This window comes from Pelodiscus sinensis, chromosome 2, assembly GCF_049634645.1.
Source record: "Pelodiscus sinensis isolate JC-2024 chromosome 2, ASM4963464v1, whole genome shotgun sequence".
Classification (NCBI taxonomy): domain Eukaryota; kingdom Metazoa; phylum Chordata; order Testudines; family Trionychidae; genus Pelodiscus; species Pelodiscus sinensis.
In genome coordinates this window covers 13,410,774-13,426,647 of record NC_134712.1, presented here as the reverse complement: position 1 = coordinate 13,426,647, position 15,874 = coordinate 13,410,774, and the positions used below count along the sequence as shown (strand labels likewise).

The following is a 15,874-nucleotide window of genomic DNA, read 5'->3' as shown; positions in this document are numbered from 1 at the left end:
TCATCCAGTAAACCATAGTGATTTAACAGTGCATAGTGATAGCATATTTCAGGTTAGGACAGGAAGTGAAGCTTCCTGGCAAATAGACCAATATAATAGAATTTGTTCATGACATACAGATTTAGTTGATTATATTTAAACTTTTAAAAATCACGATATTTATATACTTACTAATATTGGATCAATGAACAATCTTTAATATATTTATCTTCACAACATCCCTGTGAGGTAGAGAAGTACTGTTATCCCCATTTTACAGATGGAGAACTGAGGTACAGATAGTAAGGCTATGTCTACACTTAAACTGAACAAAAGCACAGCTACAGTTATGCATTTGTAGCACGTTAGTGCAGAATGAATGGTCCAAATAGGAGAGGCAGACCCCAAAGAGAATGGGTAGATGATATAGTAGATTGGTGCTGAGCTAGTTTATAGAAACTAAGCCACTCCGCACTGGACAGGGAAAGATGGAAGGAAATAGTGAGGGAGGCATGGGCGTTGAGCCCATGGTTGTTGATGATGATCAGGGCTCGACAATGCAATGTGTAGATTACAACCCAGAAGAGCCAGGTTCAGGCGAGCCCTGATGATGATTATGAGTGCAGACACTCACTTCAAGGATGGAAAGGATTCTCCCACCACTGTAGTTAAACCTCCTACTTGTGAGATGGTGGTTAGGTTGACAAAATAATTCTTCCATCAACAAAGGTCTGTCTATATTAGGGCACGTCTACCCAGCAGGGTTAAAGCTTAAATAAGCTACGCAACCTTAGCTACGTCAATTGCGTAGCTTAAGTCAAAATGGCTTATTTTGGCTTTTGGTACTGTCTACACAGCAAGAAATCTGAGGGAGAACATTATTCCTCTGACTTCCCATACTCCACCTAAAATGAGGGTTACAGGAGTTGGAGTAAGAAGTCCTCCAGCTCGATATTATTTTGGCCTGGGGTCGGGGCACATGCCAGTGCCGGCCCCGGGCGCGCGAGCGGCCCCGCCCTCGGACGCACAGCGCGTGAGCGGCCTCACCCCCAGACGCCCGGCAGCCCCAAAACGTTGGGGACCACTGCATTAGATCATCAGTGTTCTTGCGCAAATTCAAAGTGGACAGTGTAGAGAGCTGGCAAGTTGTTCCTCAAAAGCAGCCACTTTTGCGGAAAAACTTGTCAGTCTAGACGCAGCCTTAGAGTTTAAATCAACATAAGTAGGTCTCTGACGGCATGTCTACACTAGGAAATTATTTCAAAATAATAATGTCCAAAATGACTAGTTAGAAATAGCATGTCCACACTACAGGGAAGCCTCAAAATTAGTCCAAGGCAGACTCCCTTAATGTGGACACATTACCTTGACCTACAGTCCCAGGAAGCACTGCAGAGTAATTACTTTGAATGACTCTGGGGAGTAGTTATTTCAAAATAACAGCAGTGGAATATCTATACTATTGCTGTTTCAAAATAAATATTTCAAAATAAGTGTTGTTCCTCATGGAAAGCAAGAGTTATTATTTCCAAATAACTAGATCCTTATTTTGAAATAACAGCCTTGGTAGTGTGGATGCTCCATTTGGGATGTGGATTTTTCACACCCCAGAGAGATACAGCATTGCTGCTATACATTTCCAGTACAGATCAGCCCTAAGGGTGCATCTTCAGTGCACCCTAATCTTGAAATAAGCTATGTAATTTGTGCTAATTGTGTAGCTTATTTCGAGGTAATTTCAAAATAGCTTATTTCAAAATTGCTGTCTATACAGCACCAAATTTCAAAATAACTCACTATTCCAAAATGCCACTTAACCCTCATGGTACGAGGGTTACCGGGACGTCGGAATAAGCCATCTGTTATTTTGAAATCTATTTTGAAATAATAGGCTGTTTCAATAGATGCAGAATACCTATTTTGGGATACTTCCGGTATCCCGAAATAGCTCCACAGCAGGGGCGGACATAGGGCAGGGCGAACGGGGCATGCGCCGTGGTAAAGGGGGGGCCCCGCGGAATTATGCTGCCCGGGGCCCCGCAAAATGGTCATCTGCCTCTGCTCCACAGCCTAAGTGACCTGGCCAAGGCAGGAAGTCTGTGGCAGAGCAGAAAATGGTCTTTAATCTCCTAAATTCTAGGTTAGTGCTCTAGGGTCAGGGCCATCCTTCCTGGCAACAGAGTCTGGCATGAGCAATGATTTTAGGATCAAGTCCCAAGAAATAACCAAACAATAGCGAAACAGTGGAATAGTTGAAAGTAGAAACCTGGGGTCATGCTTCTCAGTCACCACACTTTGTGTAGTACAGGCAGTCCCTGGGTTACGTACAAGATAGGGACTATAGGTTTGTTCTTAAGTTGAATTTGTATGTAAGTCAGAACTGGCTCCAGATTCAGCTGCTGCTGAAACTGATCAGCGGCTGACTACAGGAAGCCCTAGGCAGAGTTGCTCTACCCCCGGCTTCCTGGAATCAGCCGCTGATCAGTTTCAACAGCGGCTGAATCTGGACTCCTGGGACAGAACAGCTGGGGCACTGCCGGGTAGGTCCCCGCAGGACCAACCCGGCAGCACCCCAGCTGCTCTACCCCAGGCGTCCCGCAACAAAAGCCTGGTCTGCTGGGTGGGGGGCGCACTAGCTGCGCCCCCTCCCCCCCAGCAGACCAGGGAGACCCGAGCAAAGCTGCGGAGGCGCAGAGGTCCCGCCGTCTCTGCGGCTTTGCTCCTGTCTTCCTGCTGTGCTAGGGGAGTCCCCCCCAGCACAGCAGGGAGACCCGAGCAAAGCCGCACAGGCGGCGGGACCCCGCTGCCCATGCGGCTTTGCTTCTTTGCCCCGGAGCAAAGCCGCACAGGCGGCGGGGTCCCCCGCCTCTGCGGCTTTGCTCCTGTCTCCCTGCTGTGCACAGGGAGTCCCCCACAGCACACCAGGGAGACCCGGAGCAGCTTTTCTCGCCTCGGAGGACGCGGTGGCGGGACCGCTGCACTCTGGGCGGTCCCGCCGCCCGCGAGCTCCGGGGCGAGAAAAGCCCTGTTCGTAAGTGCGGATCCGACATAAATCGGATCCGCGTAAGTCGGGGACTGCCTGTACCAACAACATTTTTAGCACAGTTCACTAAATGGATACAGGTGATATGCTGAGAAAATTTACAAAAGAGTCCATAGCTCAGTAGTTTTAGGAAATGTTGAAAAATCAATATGTGTAATAGTGAAATCTCATTGTAGAAAGGCAAGAGTGTCATATACATGTGCCACTTTAAAATAAAGCAAAACCAGTATGATATATTGTGAATTTCAAAATATCACACCTGCATTCCAGCACATATAATCTGCTTGTGCTCCCATTGAAGTCAATAGCAAAACTCCAATTTATTTCAATAGGAACAAGACTGAGCTATAACACCTTTGTAGGTAGGTTCAGGCAGAGTAGCAGAGACTGCAAAATACTACAAACCACAGAACCAGCTTCTGCCAGCTTCCCTGCCCCCCTTAGGGAGTTGTTTCTGCTAGTAACAGCCTGCGCTTTGTTGAGTAAAGATTGCCAAAATATCACATTTGTGAATGTTAGGTTTATGATGTACACAAGTCCACAATAGAGTAGGTTTGAATTGTTAAAGGCTTGAGTTACTTTGAAGAAAACTCCGTTTCTTTGGTGTGCTGTGAAACATGCTGTTTACTATTTCAAAGAGGAGCCCTGATTTTAATATGTCTGTTCTGCATCCTGCACTAGCTAGAACTATAAAATAATATCTAAGGCTGTGTCTACACTGGTGTGTTCTTGTGCAAAAATGGCCACTCTTGTGCAAAAACATGCCACCTGTCTACACTGGCCATGCATTCTTGCGCAAGAAAACTGACGCTGTACTGTAGAAAATCAGGGCTTCTTGCATGAGAACTCTGACGCTTCCCTCTCAGGAAGAAGCCTTCTTGCGCAAGAGCTCTTCCAGAAGAGGCCAGTGTAGACAGGCAACATGAATTTCTTGCGCAAGAAGCCCCTATGGTTAAAATGGCTGTTAGAAAAAAAACTGCTCCCCCGGTAATAATGTTTGGCTATAGTGGGCTGCAGAACTCCTTGGGAGAAACCGGCTGAACCCTTCCTGCATACCATTGCCTTTAGAAAAAGGGAAGGTGTGAAAAGGGGAAAATAGCCTCAGACTCTCCCACCCATCACCTTGGCTTGAGATCGGCGGGGCTTACCTGGTCACATGAACCCTGCACAGTTTCGGCCCAACCCCTGGGACACAGACCCCTACTTGGTGACCGTTGGGCCATATATGGTAATATGCAAGCGCGGGAAAGCCATGTGCAGATTTGAGGATAAATACCCATTGCATAGTTTGCTCAAGGAGGTCTTTGCAACACACGTACCACCATGCATGTGCCTTCCCGTATACTCCAAAGCGCTGCCGGCCTGATCAACCGACCAGCCACCTCCCCCGACTCTCGGGTGTAATCAAGACCTTCGCAACCAAACCGATATCTTTGAAATGTTCCATGTGCTGTGTAAGTTGGTATGTGTGATTTGATTTTCTTCGTTGTATAAGCTTAATGTTGTATTTGTTTTGGGTAGTACATAGAGTTTGTAGTTATCACTGTTATTTAATTAGTGTAGCTGGATATTTTTAGAATAGAGACTATTCCCCTTGCCATTCCCATCCTTATATCTCTGACACATTTAACTAGGAATCGTAAAATATAATATATACTGTAAATTCATTATTAACACTGTCTATTAAAAATCTTAAGAGTAAATACTATAAATTCATCACTGTTATAAATAAATATCTTTTATTTACTAAAACTGTCCACCTGGTTCTGTCTTTCCCCCCTTGGGTAAGCATCATCGGACCTGTGGTTCTTGCATGGCCACCAGAGCTTTCTTGCGCAAGAGAGCATCTACAGTGCCATGGATGCTCTTGCGCAAAAGCACATCTCTTGCGCAAAAGCATATGCCAGTGTAGACACACTCTTGTGGAAGACGTTTTGTACAAGAACTCTTCCGCAAAAGAGTTCTTGTGCAAGAAGCTGCCAGTTTAGACGTAACCTTATAACAGAATGGTAAAGTGTCCTCATGTTGCATAGTTGTCTGAACAGCAGACCAAGAACCAAGAACTTCTGAGCTCTAAACTGAGCTTTGATACTGACTCCCTTAAATTGTCTACATCAGTTCTCAGATCTGTAAAATAAGGCTAATAACGCAAGCTATGATGTACACTGTTTGTTCATGTACTATTCACAACTACTGAATGTCATGTGATAGGGTGGATCTAAAGTTGTGTGGGCGTGTAGAATACAGATACTGCATGCCCAGCTAACACAGGTTTAAGCAGGTGTGTCAAGAGTAAGGAACTACTTAGACAAGTATAGGAGAGCCATGTCAGAACCTTAGGGTATATTTCCTATCTACAAGTTTCTGTACACCTAAGTAGTGCTTCCCACATCCATACCGTTATATTTGGCAGTGCAGTGTCATGCTTTCAGAGTCCTGCTGAAGAGGAAGGCTCCATTGGGTTGAGGCAAGAGAAGAGGAAAGCAGTGGGGAAAGAGTGCAGTTTAGCTCCCCTCTACTGAAGCCTTTCCTCTCTGTTTTCCACCTGTCAGATCTTTTCACTGTGGTGCAGCTACACATAGCCTGTCACCATGAATGTAAACAAGGCCATAGTCTTCATGCTGCTACCAGCTCTCCAGTACCTTAGATAGAATGTGGGTTTGCTTGTAAAAACACTAGAATTATATCTCCACTTCCACTGAACTGTTCCAGGTAACCATCTTGTACACATAAAGACAATTATTAAGGCTAGGTGGATGAAGGTTCATTACAATACTTATCTTTGGTATAAAGCTGTTGTAAAGATTAATTAGTTACTGTTTGTAAAAAGTACTTCTAATGATGCTATTATCTGATGCAAAGGTCATATCCTCATCACATCATTTGCCCCCACCCCCACTAGCCAAAAACAACAAAGCTGACATTAAAATATGGACATGCTTGCTTAGTTCATGATTCCATGGTCTTTTCCATTGTACATAGTAATTCCACCATCTTTGTACTCAGTGTATAGTTTGAGACCCGGAAGCTGATGAAGCCACCAGAATCCATTCACTTATGGAACTTGAGCCTATGTTGAACCCAAACCTTCAAAAATAAGAGGTGAGCCAATGCACTGCCCACTGTATCTTGCTACATTTGTTATGATGATGCCAGAACATTTGTATAGTAGGGATGTCATAGTATAACCGTTTAAACAGTTAACTAATGAACATGAGCTTATCGGTTACCGTAACGGTTAAATGCTGGCTCCTGGCCCTACTCACTGGGAGCTGGCTGCCATTCTGCACTGCTGGCTCTGTATCAGAGTCTGCAAGGTAGGGTGGCAGTCAGAACCTTGGGAGTGGGGCCAGGAGTCAGGAGTGAAGCCAGAAGTCAGGGGCAGGGCCAGGAACTGATACAGAGGCAGCAGCCAGTTCCCTGGGAGCAGGGCAGCAGGTGGGAGCTGTTTTGTGCTGGCAGCCATCTTAAAAGGAGGAGCTTTGTACCGCAGAGCCCACTGTACAGACTGTTCCAGTGGGGCAAGCAGCTGGGAGCTGGCTTTATTCTGCAGAGCCCACAGCATGTATAACCGCTAAGATTTTCAGTAGTTACACAGTTACCTAATTAACCCCTTTTTAACATCCTTACTAGATAACTCATCAGTTTTTTAAAACAATGAAATACAAAGAAGAACACTGGAAGGAAAAGGAAGGTAGGACTATTTTCCCAAGGGATTAGTCCTTCATACTGTACGTCTACACTACAACACGATTTCAAAATAACTAGCACTATTCCGAAATAACTTAGTCCACGTCTACATAGCAGGCAGTTATTTCAAAATAGTGTCAAGATACTATCAAACTGGAGAACTTCTTACTTCGACTCCTGTAACCCTCATTGTACAAGGAATAAGGGAAGTCGAAGGAAAAGTGCTCTATTTCAAAATAAGTCTTGTGTAGCTCAATTTGCATAGCTTATTTTGAGTTAATCCCTGCACCCATAGAGATGAATCCCTCATAGAGATGAGCCTGAAACTAAACCTCAGAAACACCCACATTTGGGGGAAATCTGACTTTGTGGCTCAGCCCATCTTTATGCAGAACTTGAGTTCTTTAGCCTGTTGTGTTTGAGTGGTTTCTGGAGAAGGATCCTGCAGATTGTAGAGATTAAAAAGTCTCAGAGGAGTGGCCATGTTAGTCTATAACTGAAAAATCTTAAAAAACAATGAATGGTCCTGCAGCCCCTTAGAGACTAACAAAAAATGTAGATAGTAGCATGAGTTTTCGTGGGCACATCCCAATTCTTCAGATGGACCTTTTTTTTTTGTAGAAATTCAGTGGAAGAAACGGCAGGTCAGACGAGAACTGGGCAAGGCTTTGGCTATATTTGCAGTGAAACAAACTTCTCTTGGTTTCACTGCAAATGTTTGCCAAATTTTTGCTCGGCTCCAGTTTGAACTTCTCGAACTTGTTTGGTTTAGGTTTTATTACCATCCAGGCTCACTGAAAATTTTGCTGAGTTTGGCAAAACATGGTAATTTCACTTGAGTTGCACTTTGAGCTTGCAGTGTATTTGAAATTTAGGTTACACATGGTGGTTGGCACTTGAGAAATATCTAAGACAGACTTTAAATAGATGGAGAGATGTATCCATAATGTACGAAGTGCAAACCCGTGTAAATTGAAACCCTAGGAATCAAAACCTAGACTGGACCAACATTCCAAAGTATATTGTCCATTGTAAGGACAAGATTTATTACTCACATTAAGATTAAAAATATCACAATGATTTTTGTGTCTTTCTGGGCAGGAGGATGGGATTGCGAGAGAAAATAGTAATTCTAGTCCAAACTAGGAACTACTTATTATATGACGATGCAATATTTAAACCATGCAAAGGGACAAATCCTGACTTATGTTACAGAGGAGCACTTACAAAGCTTCAAGGAGCCAATTTCTGCCTTTGCCCCAGTTCACAGCAAAAGGCCTAACTAGAGCTCAGAAGAATACTGGAGAATTACGCAATTTGCCATATAAACTAATGTACCATAATCCCTATGGAGCTAATTAGTATTTATACTGTAGTGTGCTATGTTCTAGCCAGGGGCACATGCAGTGGCTGCACAGCCAGATCCATCCAGTCCCCACCAGCGGTCTGTTTCCTATAACTAATGTGCACCCAATACCATCCTGCCCCCACTTCTGTGTGTGGCTGCTCCTTGCAGTGGTAGTATTTATCACAAAATCTTTTAACCTAGAATATAAACAAAGTCAGCAAATGGTGTTGTCAGTTTCACTGCTAAAGTAGCTGGAGACCTGTTTACTCTAAAACACTAACCATGGGATTGCTTCAAACCCATCATTAGTGTTTTAAAGTAAATTAGAGGTGTCATAAACTTTGTTTTAGTAAACTGAGTTGGTAACAGTTTATATAGGTTTTTAAAAAGAGGTTAGGCACACACCTGGCAGGAACGATCCAGTTATTACATAATCCTGCCTTAAGTGTAGGTGATTGGACTAGATGACCAATTGAGATCCCTTCCAGTGCTAAACTTCTGTGATTCTATGTATCTGTATCTATATACCTATGCAGAGAGAGATTAAATCCAAAGAAAAACTGCACGCAATACCTTGTTGAGAAAAAGACTAACCATGTTCTCTCGCCTGCCTATTGTATTTAATAACTAGAAGTCACAATATTCAGAGCTTGCTTAGCCACACTTGAAACACTACAGCAGTATAGATGCAACAGTGCAGCTGAATGTTCTTCCATCAGCTGAAAGGTGGTTGCTATGTTGAATGACAGGATTCTTCTGTCATTCTACTGCTCTGAATGAGGTTGTCTTAAGTACCTTGTTCACGGGTTCATGGATTATTTTCATCCTTTAGGGTATGGCTACTCTGTGGGATTTTTTTCTCGAAGGTGTGCAAATTGCGCTCATATTTGCATATCTTCTTCCGATTCTTTTTCTGGAAGAGGCTTTTCCAATATTTGGCCCGTCTATATGGGGCCAAATGTTGGAAAAAAACCCTCTTTCAGAAGCCCTCTTATTCCTCGTAAAATGATGTGTACAGGGGCTTCCAAAAGAGGGTTTTTTTCCAACATTTGGCCCAGCGTAGATGGGCCAAATATCGGAAAAGCCTCTTCCGGAAAAAGAATCAGAAGAAGATACGCAAATGAGAGTGCAATTTTCATTCTTCGGAAAATCCCCCACTGTGTAGCTGTAACCCTACTGACATAGCTGGGTCAACTTAAACTTTTGAGGGTAAACCTGGACCAGGTATTTAAATTACCCTTTACAAATATTAATTAATGAATCTTTCCAATGCCTCAGGGAATGGAGAAGGGGGGAATGTGAATCACAAATAATTTAAGGGCCTGATCTAAAATTTACTGAAGTCAAGGATAAGACTCTCATGACTTCAGTGGCCTTGGATTTAGCTTGGATTTCACATCATCATTAGAGCTATGATGAGAACACAGAAGTTCTTGCTGCCCACATTTTTATTTAGTCCACTAACCCGCTCTGCCTCATGCAGCAGTAGAGCCTTGTGGACTTGAAATATATCTAAATTACACCTAACAAACTGTGATGAGGGTCTTCCACAGAATGCTGCTGTTTGGAGAAAATAATGTTATATTAGATATAGGCTGGTTAACAATAATGCTTAGCTTTAAAGGTGGGCTCAGGAATTCCAGAAATGTAGGACTTTCAGGTCATTGGGCAAGTTGGGGGGAGGGGAGGGATGACAGCTCCATAGTCGTGGAATGGGTAGGGCCTCAGGCAGAATGGGAGGGGCAGCCAGCTCTCAGGGCTGTCCAGAGTATGCCACAGCCCTTCTGCCTCCTAGGCAGCTTCAGAGCCACCCAGAGTGTGCCATGTGGCACTCCAGTGGTGATGTAAAGGGCCCAGGTGCTGGCCATTGCTCCCCCTCACCCTTTGTAGTGCCTGGTTCTATTATAGTATTGGATAGAGGCATCAACATGACTGGAGCTTCATTGCTCCAGGAACTGCACAAACAGACTAAATAAGACAATACCTGCCCCCATAAGAACTTCCAGTTTAAATACAGACAGACCAAGAAAGAGTAGATTTATTATCTCTGTGTTACAGATGGGAACTGAGGCACAAGCTCACCCAGGAAATTTAGGGCAAAGCCTGAAATTGATCCCAGGTCTCCCGGACTTTAACCACAAGACGATCCTTCCTTTCTTTGACATATAAATCATTGCAATTCCATTGTTAAAAGTGGGCGTGGAAGTGGTACTACTGTCAGCTGTAAACAAGGAACAAAAGTTGAGTAAAAGTTAAAGTTTAGAATAATTTTTTCCAGTAAGACCATTGTGCATTTAATTAAAAACAAACCCTACACATGCTTTACATTCAAGCAGCAGTAATATGATTAGTCACTGCATGAGTAACTCTGGGTGTTTCCATGTGCTTAATAATAGTGTTGCTGTAGTGATTTTGAACACAGTTAAACTATACATTTTGTACAATATATTAGAACTATATCAGAGTGAAATTCTGCTCTTGAAAGATACACCCCATCCACTGGGATTTATGGTGCAACAGAACCTTCCCTTGCTGTCTATGGATCCTTCGGTGATGTTGACATGTACCCTCATCATAGATCAATTGTCTTTCTAGAAATCCTCCATTGCAGCTTTTGATTGAGGACACTGACCTCAATTTAAAAATATAAATAAATAACATCAGACTGCCTCCTACTGCATCAACTCTGCCCTCATCTTTCCCTGCTGTGTTGCTGCTGTCACAAGTTTGTCTGATGCTTGCTAGAAATTAATACATTACTCACGTCTGCACGTAAGTACTCATTTCCAGTTTGTAAACTGCTTTTGGCCAGTTTTTTTACTAATTCAGCAAAACTTATGAGTGGGATGAGGTCATATTCTGTCTGGGAGCATGAGTCTTACAGTCACAAATAGGATACATTTATAGAGGAAGAGATCCTGTGCTGATTATTTTTACGTGTATATCTTTAAGGTCACTCTCCCACAATATGCTCTTTTGCCTCAGTAGCAGATGCAATTTAATAAGGAAGTCTTTGGCATTTTACCAAGTGAACAGCCTCACAGCCAGTTGTGCTAACTAGAGAATGGAATCTATGTGATTTAAACATCTGAGCCTGAAACAAATGCGTCATGATGACCAGAGCACGCCTAAACCATGAGAAACTTTAGATCCAGGTCTGATCGTTATCTTGGTATCTGTCATGTGATAATGGTCAAGAATAACAGAAAGTCCCTTCTCATCTAATACTGAACTTTATTAGAAAGAGGAAAGTGGTATATTCCCAAAGCTGACACGTTTCTCTTTCCACTTCACTGTGGGTTGGGCTCACGAAAGCTCATGATACTATCTGTATTTTTTGGTTAGTCTCTAAGGTGGTACAGGACCATTCATTGTTTGTTTGTTTTGAAGAAACATTATATGTATTCTCACACTCTCACGTGATAAAATGGGCAAAGATTCTGGTTCAAACTCTCCCAAATTTTGACATGCCATTCTGAGTCCAGACTTTGCGACCTGAGCTCATATTTACTTCATCTACTTAGCCTATCCTGCTTACATTAGTGTGCCCTCCATCTCAGAGCTTAAAATCCCTCAAAGCTAGTTTTATAAAAGATACCAAACCTATATGTTTGTTAGTCTTTAAGGTGCTACTAGACTATTTGTTTTTTTTAAGTTTTTCTTATTACATATTTACTCGGCCTCCCCTCTGAACCTATTATGTTGCTACATCTTAAATATATTGAAATTTTTTTTAACTCCCCTTCTCATCTAAATTGATATGCAGGGAATGAGATGCAGTATTGTAAATGGCAAGTGTTCAGAATTAGAATCATAGAATCATAGAGCTGGAAGACACCTTAAGAGGTCATCAAGTCCATCCCTCTGCCCAAGGTAGGACCAATCGCAACTAATTCATAAGGCAAAGCCCCAAAAGTAATTAGATTGGTTTAAAAATCATGAAATTTTAAAATAATAATAAAAGTTGAGAGCTTTATTTGGCTTCTGAGCAGTAGGTTTCACAATTCCAAGCAGTCATGCTTTACTCAACTTGTCATAAGCCCCAGGGTTTTTCTCAATTTGTGTAAAACATGGCAATTTGTAATCACCTTCTTTTCAATACATTTGTCTGAGTCATAGAAACTACATGTCCCAACATGTAGTGCTCCACCTTGATCTGATAAATTAGGCCAGTCTGAGCAATCTATATTGGGAGCAGTGGTTTCCAGAAACTACATAGTTGGTTGCAAAAACTATTGGTCTCTGCGTAACGTTTTGCCACCTCTGAATCATATATGGCATAAGGAATGAAACTTCTGAGTGGAGTTTGACTTTGCAAAACCAAGGATCCCTTGCCATACCGCCCAGTTTTTGAGAAGGGTTCTTCAGTTTGAAAAGTATAGTATTGGCTTCCCTCTAGGCGAAGGGGCCCAGGCTGACATGGGTGGGGAAGGCAACGGGACCCGAGCTAGTGCAGCATGGGGGGGAGGAGAAGGGGCCTGGCTGGTGTGGCTGGATTGGGCAAAGGGCCTGGAGTGGTGCGGCTAGGGGCAGGGGGAGGGAGAAGGGCCTGAGCTGTCACAGCTGGGGGTGGAAGAGGGAGGAGAAGGGGTTTGGGCTGGTGTGGGGGGGAAGAAGGGGCCCAGGCTGGCATGGCTGGGGCATAGGGATGCCAGGTGTCCGGTATTGACCTGGAAAGTCCCGTATTTTTGCCTCCTGTCAGGTAAAAATTTTTTAAAAATACCAGACACCTAAAATGTTTTTTTTCCCTGCCAGGAGGCAAAAATATCAGACACCTGGCAGCACTACCACACATTCAGCAACTGGGCCCAGCCCCCGGGTCCCTTGCCTCTGGGCCCCCCCGCTTACCTGGTTCCTTCTGGCTCAATCAAGAAAACAAGATGGCTGCAGGCAAAAAGCCTAAAGACCTGAAGCAAGGGGAAGCAATGTCTTCCCTGGGTCTTAGTGTTCAACCTCGCGCTCTTCCTTTCTCTTTCTCTATTCTGATGCTGCATGCATCATAAAGGGGCCATGCTGTTTTAATGTTGGTTTTTTTTTTGCTTAACAACTTTGGTCTCCCCCCCCCTTTTTTTCCCCCTCAACAGAATTTTTTCCCCGGTGTGGTGTGTTTTTTTTTTTTTTGAGGGGTGTGTGTGTGTTCAATATTTTTGGTTAAACCATCAGGCAACCCTACTGGGAAGGGAGAAATGGCCTGGAGTGGCGCTGCTGCAGCCCGGCCCTCCCCGGTGGCCAGCAAAGAGTGGGGGTTGCTTATCCCCTGCGAGAGAGGGTTGGCAAGTTGCAAAGTCTAGACTCAGAATGGTATGTCCAAATTTGGGGGAGTTTGAACTAGGGTCTCTGCCCCTTACACCAGTAGAGAGTGTGAGAATACATCTATCTATATCAGGGATGTTAAGAAATGAATAATCAACTAATCGTGTTGATAGAATTTCTGTCGACTACACGATTTGTTGATAGGTGTTAGTTCCCAGAAGCGTCCAACCCTGCTGTGGCTCTGCAGTTTAGATGTAATAAGAGCCCAGCACACAGGCAGCCTGGCTGCTATCACATTTAAATTGCAGAGTGGGGGTAGCTCCCGGACTTGGCATGAGCCTGGCTGACCCAATCCTGGCTTGCACTGGGTCCAGCAGACCCTGTCTGCGGCCATCCCCGAGGGCAGTGAAATGCGCTGGGCAAGCCCAGTAAGGGACAATCCACAAGTGGGTTTGATTTGGGACGTGGCTTCCCAGCACATCTCATTTAACACCCCACCTCCCGTCTTCCCATTTGGGCCCTGACGAGTAGGGGCAGAGGGGACCGCAGCAAGTGCTGCCCGTTGCACACATTCCGGAGCTGGGAGGGGAAGCCCAAGGTCATGGCATTTCCGGGCGGGCTGGCCAGGCTTTGGGAAGGCAGTGCTGGATCAGCAAGGAGTGCTTGACCCACTCCGCAGAATGAACTGTGAAAGCCATTTCAGGAGGCGACTCCCCCTGGCTGCCTGATGCACAGGGCAGCGGCACCCATGCATTGCGTGGGCCGGGCAAGCAGAGCCCGGTTGGGACTTGCAGGACCAGCGTGGGTGGAGAGTGGAGGCTGGGCTGCAACCTGAACACTGCCCACACCTGCGGGACCCCCACTCGGCTGCTCACCCTGTGCTGCCCCCACCTGCCCAGCCCAGAGCGCCCCACAGCACCACCGGTGGCATTGGCCCAGTTCTCCAATGTGATACCAGCCTGGCCAGTGCGTCGAGCCCACATCTCCCCGAGCCCAGCCTAGGAGCACCGAGCTCACCTGGCTGCTGCACTCCACCTACCTGGGCTTCAGCCTTGGCCCCTTCCTTGCCTGCTGAGCATGAGCAGGGCTCCCGGGGCAGCGGGGCCAGCCCAGAGTGGCTAAGCTGTCCCCAGAGCAACTGGCTCATCCCAGGTCCTTAGGGGGCGGAGGGAGGGAGAATGCAAGTAGAGTAGTCGAGTACTTGACTGATTACCCAATAAACCTAGGCTTATCAGGTAGTCAAGTACTCGACTACTCACTTACATCCCTAGTCTATATCCCTCCTATTCCCCCTACCCCAGTCTTTCAGACTCCTAATAGCCTTTAAATTAAACTTTTAAATTTGTAATGTTTGAGTGGGTTTGAAATCAGGCAAAACAAGTACCTATCAGCTATAGAGAACACCTACCTAAATACATTTCAGAATTCAGTCTTTCCTCAGATCTGATAAGGAAGACAACTAGTAAAAGGGCACAGTTGTGGTCTAACTAATGTCAGGAGAACAGCAACAATGTATAGCCCTGATTGCCCCTTTTCCGCTGGAAGGCTGAGGGCACATTTACATAGCAATAGCAAGTGGAATGAATAGCAAAAGGAAAGAAAAAGTCTGGATCAGTCAGCTCTTGTTGGATGACCCTGGAATGCTTTTTAAAGTCATATGTTGTGAATGCTGAGCTTACAGCTTTGTAAGCATTTTCATGCAAGCTCAAAGCAGTTAGTCCTATTCCCACAGCCTACCAGAACTGACCACATGAACACGGATTGCAACCATGTGCCCTTAATTAAGCACATGGCTTTGTGCTTCTGGATTCCAAATATAAACACCCAGTAAATAAATATTTGGTTATATGTTCTGTATTCAGAAATGGGGGGGAGGAGAATTGTTTTGTTTGTTCCTAAAGCAGGGAACACAAAGGAGAGACGTTGATTAGCTTTTAAAGGGAATGAGGCTGCAGTGCTGATTTACATGCTATGTAATCTGACAGATGACACAGGATGTAAGGGTCCAATCTTGCAGCAGCTCTTACTCATTTGAGTTCTTACTCTTGCTATAACCAATGGAAATAATATCAACAGTGGGCCCTAAATCAGCACTGAATTTCATCCAGTAGGAGCTAAATTAGTAGGCATGCACACAAATGAGGTACTAACAATAGTGGCTGTCTGCCATTATAACTTGTATTGCCATAAGTTTGTAGTGAAGACATGGCCTCAGCTGTGCCCCGTCTGGAGCAGTTGTAAAGCAAGCAAGAGAGATGGAATAAAGAGCCTCCTTCTGCCACTTGTCCCTGGACAGAAGCTGAATACATTTGCAGTTCTTGAAGAGACTAGCACCAGTGCCTTAGCTCCTTGCTTCTCATTAACCCTTCCACTCAGGAGAGTATTTGCTGCTCCCTATGCAATCCTGAGGAGCACTGATGCAAGTTGCATTGGTGGATAATACCGTTCATGTGAGAAAATGCTTCCCAGCTTGCGTACAGATTCCAAGTTCCAGCCCTAAATCAACCCACTGCTGACGTGCAGCCACCAGGCAATAGAATGTCACAGGTTTTCATAGCACA

At 44.5% G+C, this 15,874-nt stretch overlaps 1 protein-coding gene and 1 long non-coding RNA gene across 6 annotated transcripts in view; one reads left to right on the top strand and one right to left on the bottom strand.

The window, feature by feature from the left end:
* Window positions 1-15,874, bottom strand: part of NDRG1 (N-myc downstream regulated 1) — a 142,586-nt gene that overhangs the window by 65,285 nt on the left and 61,427 nt on the right. The gene's annotated exons all lie outside the window — the stretch shown is intronic.
* Window positions 1-15,874, top strand: part of LOC112545873 (uncharacterized) — a 43,879-nt gene that overhangs the window by 2,685 nt on the left and 25,320 nt on the right. For 3 of the 4 annotated variants that reach the window (XR_012901206.1, XR_012901205.1, XR_003089439.2), the window contains 2 exons: window positions 6,029-6,124; window positions 10,656-10,832. This is a non-coding gene — a long non-coding RNA (uncharacterized LOC112545873). Of the gene's footprint in view, window positions 1-6,028; window positions 6,125-10,655; window positions 10,833-11,826; window positions 11,934-15,874 lie in introns of all 4 variants that reach the window. The other variant, XR_012901204.1, reaches the window with a different exon arrangement.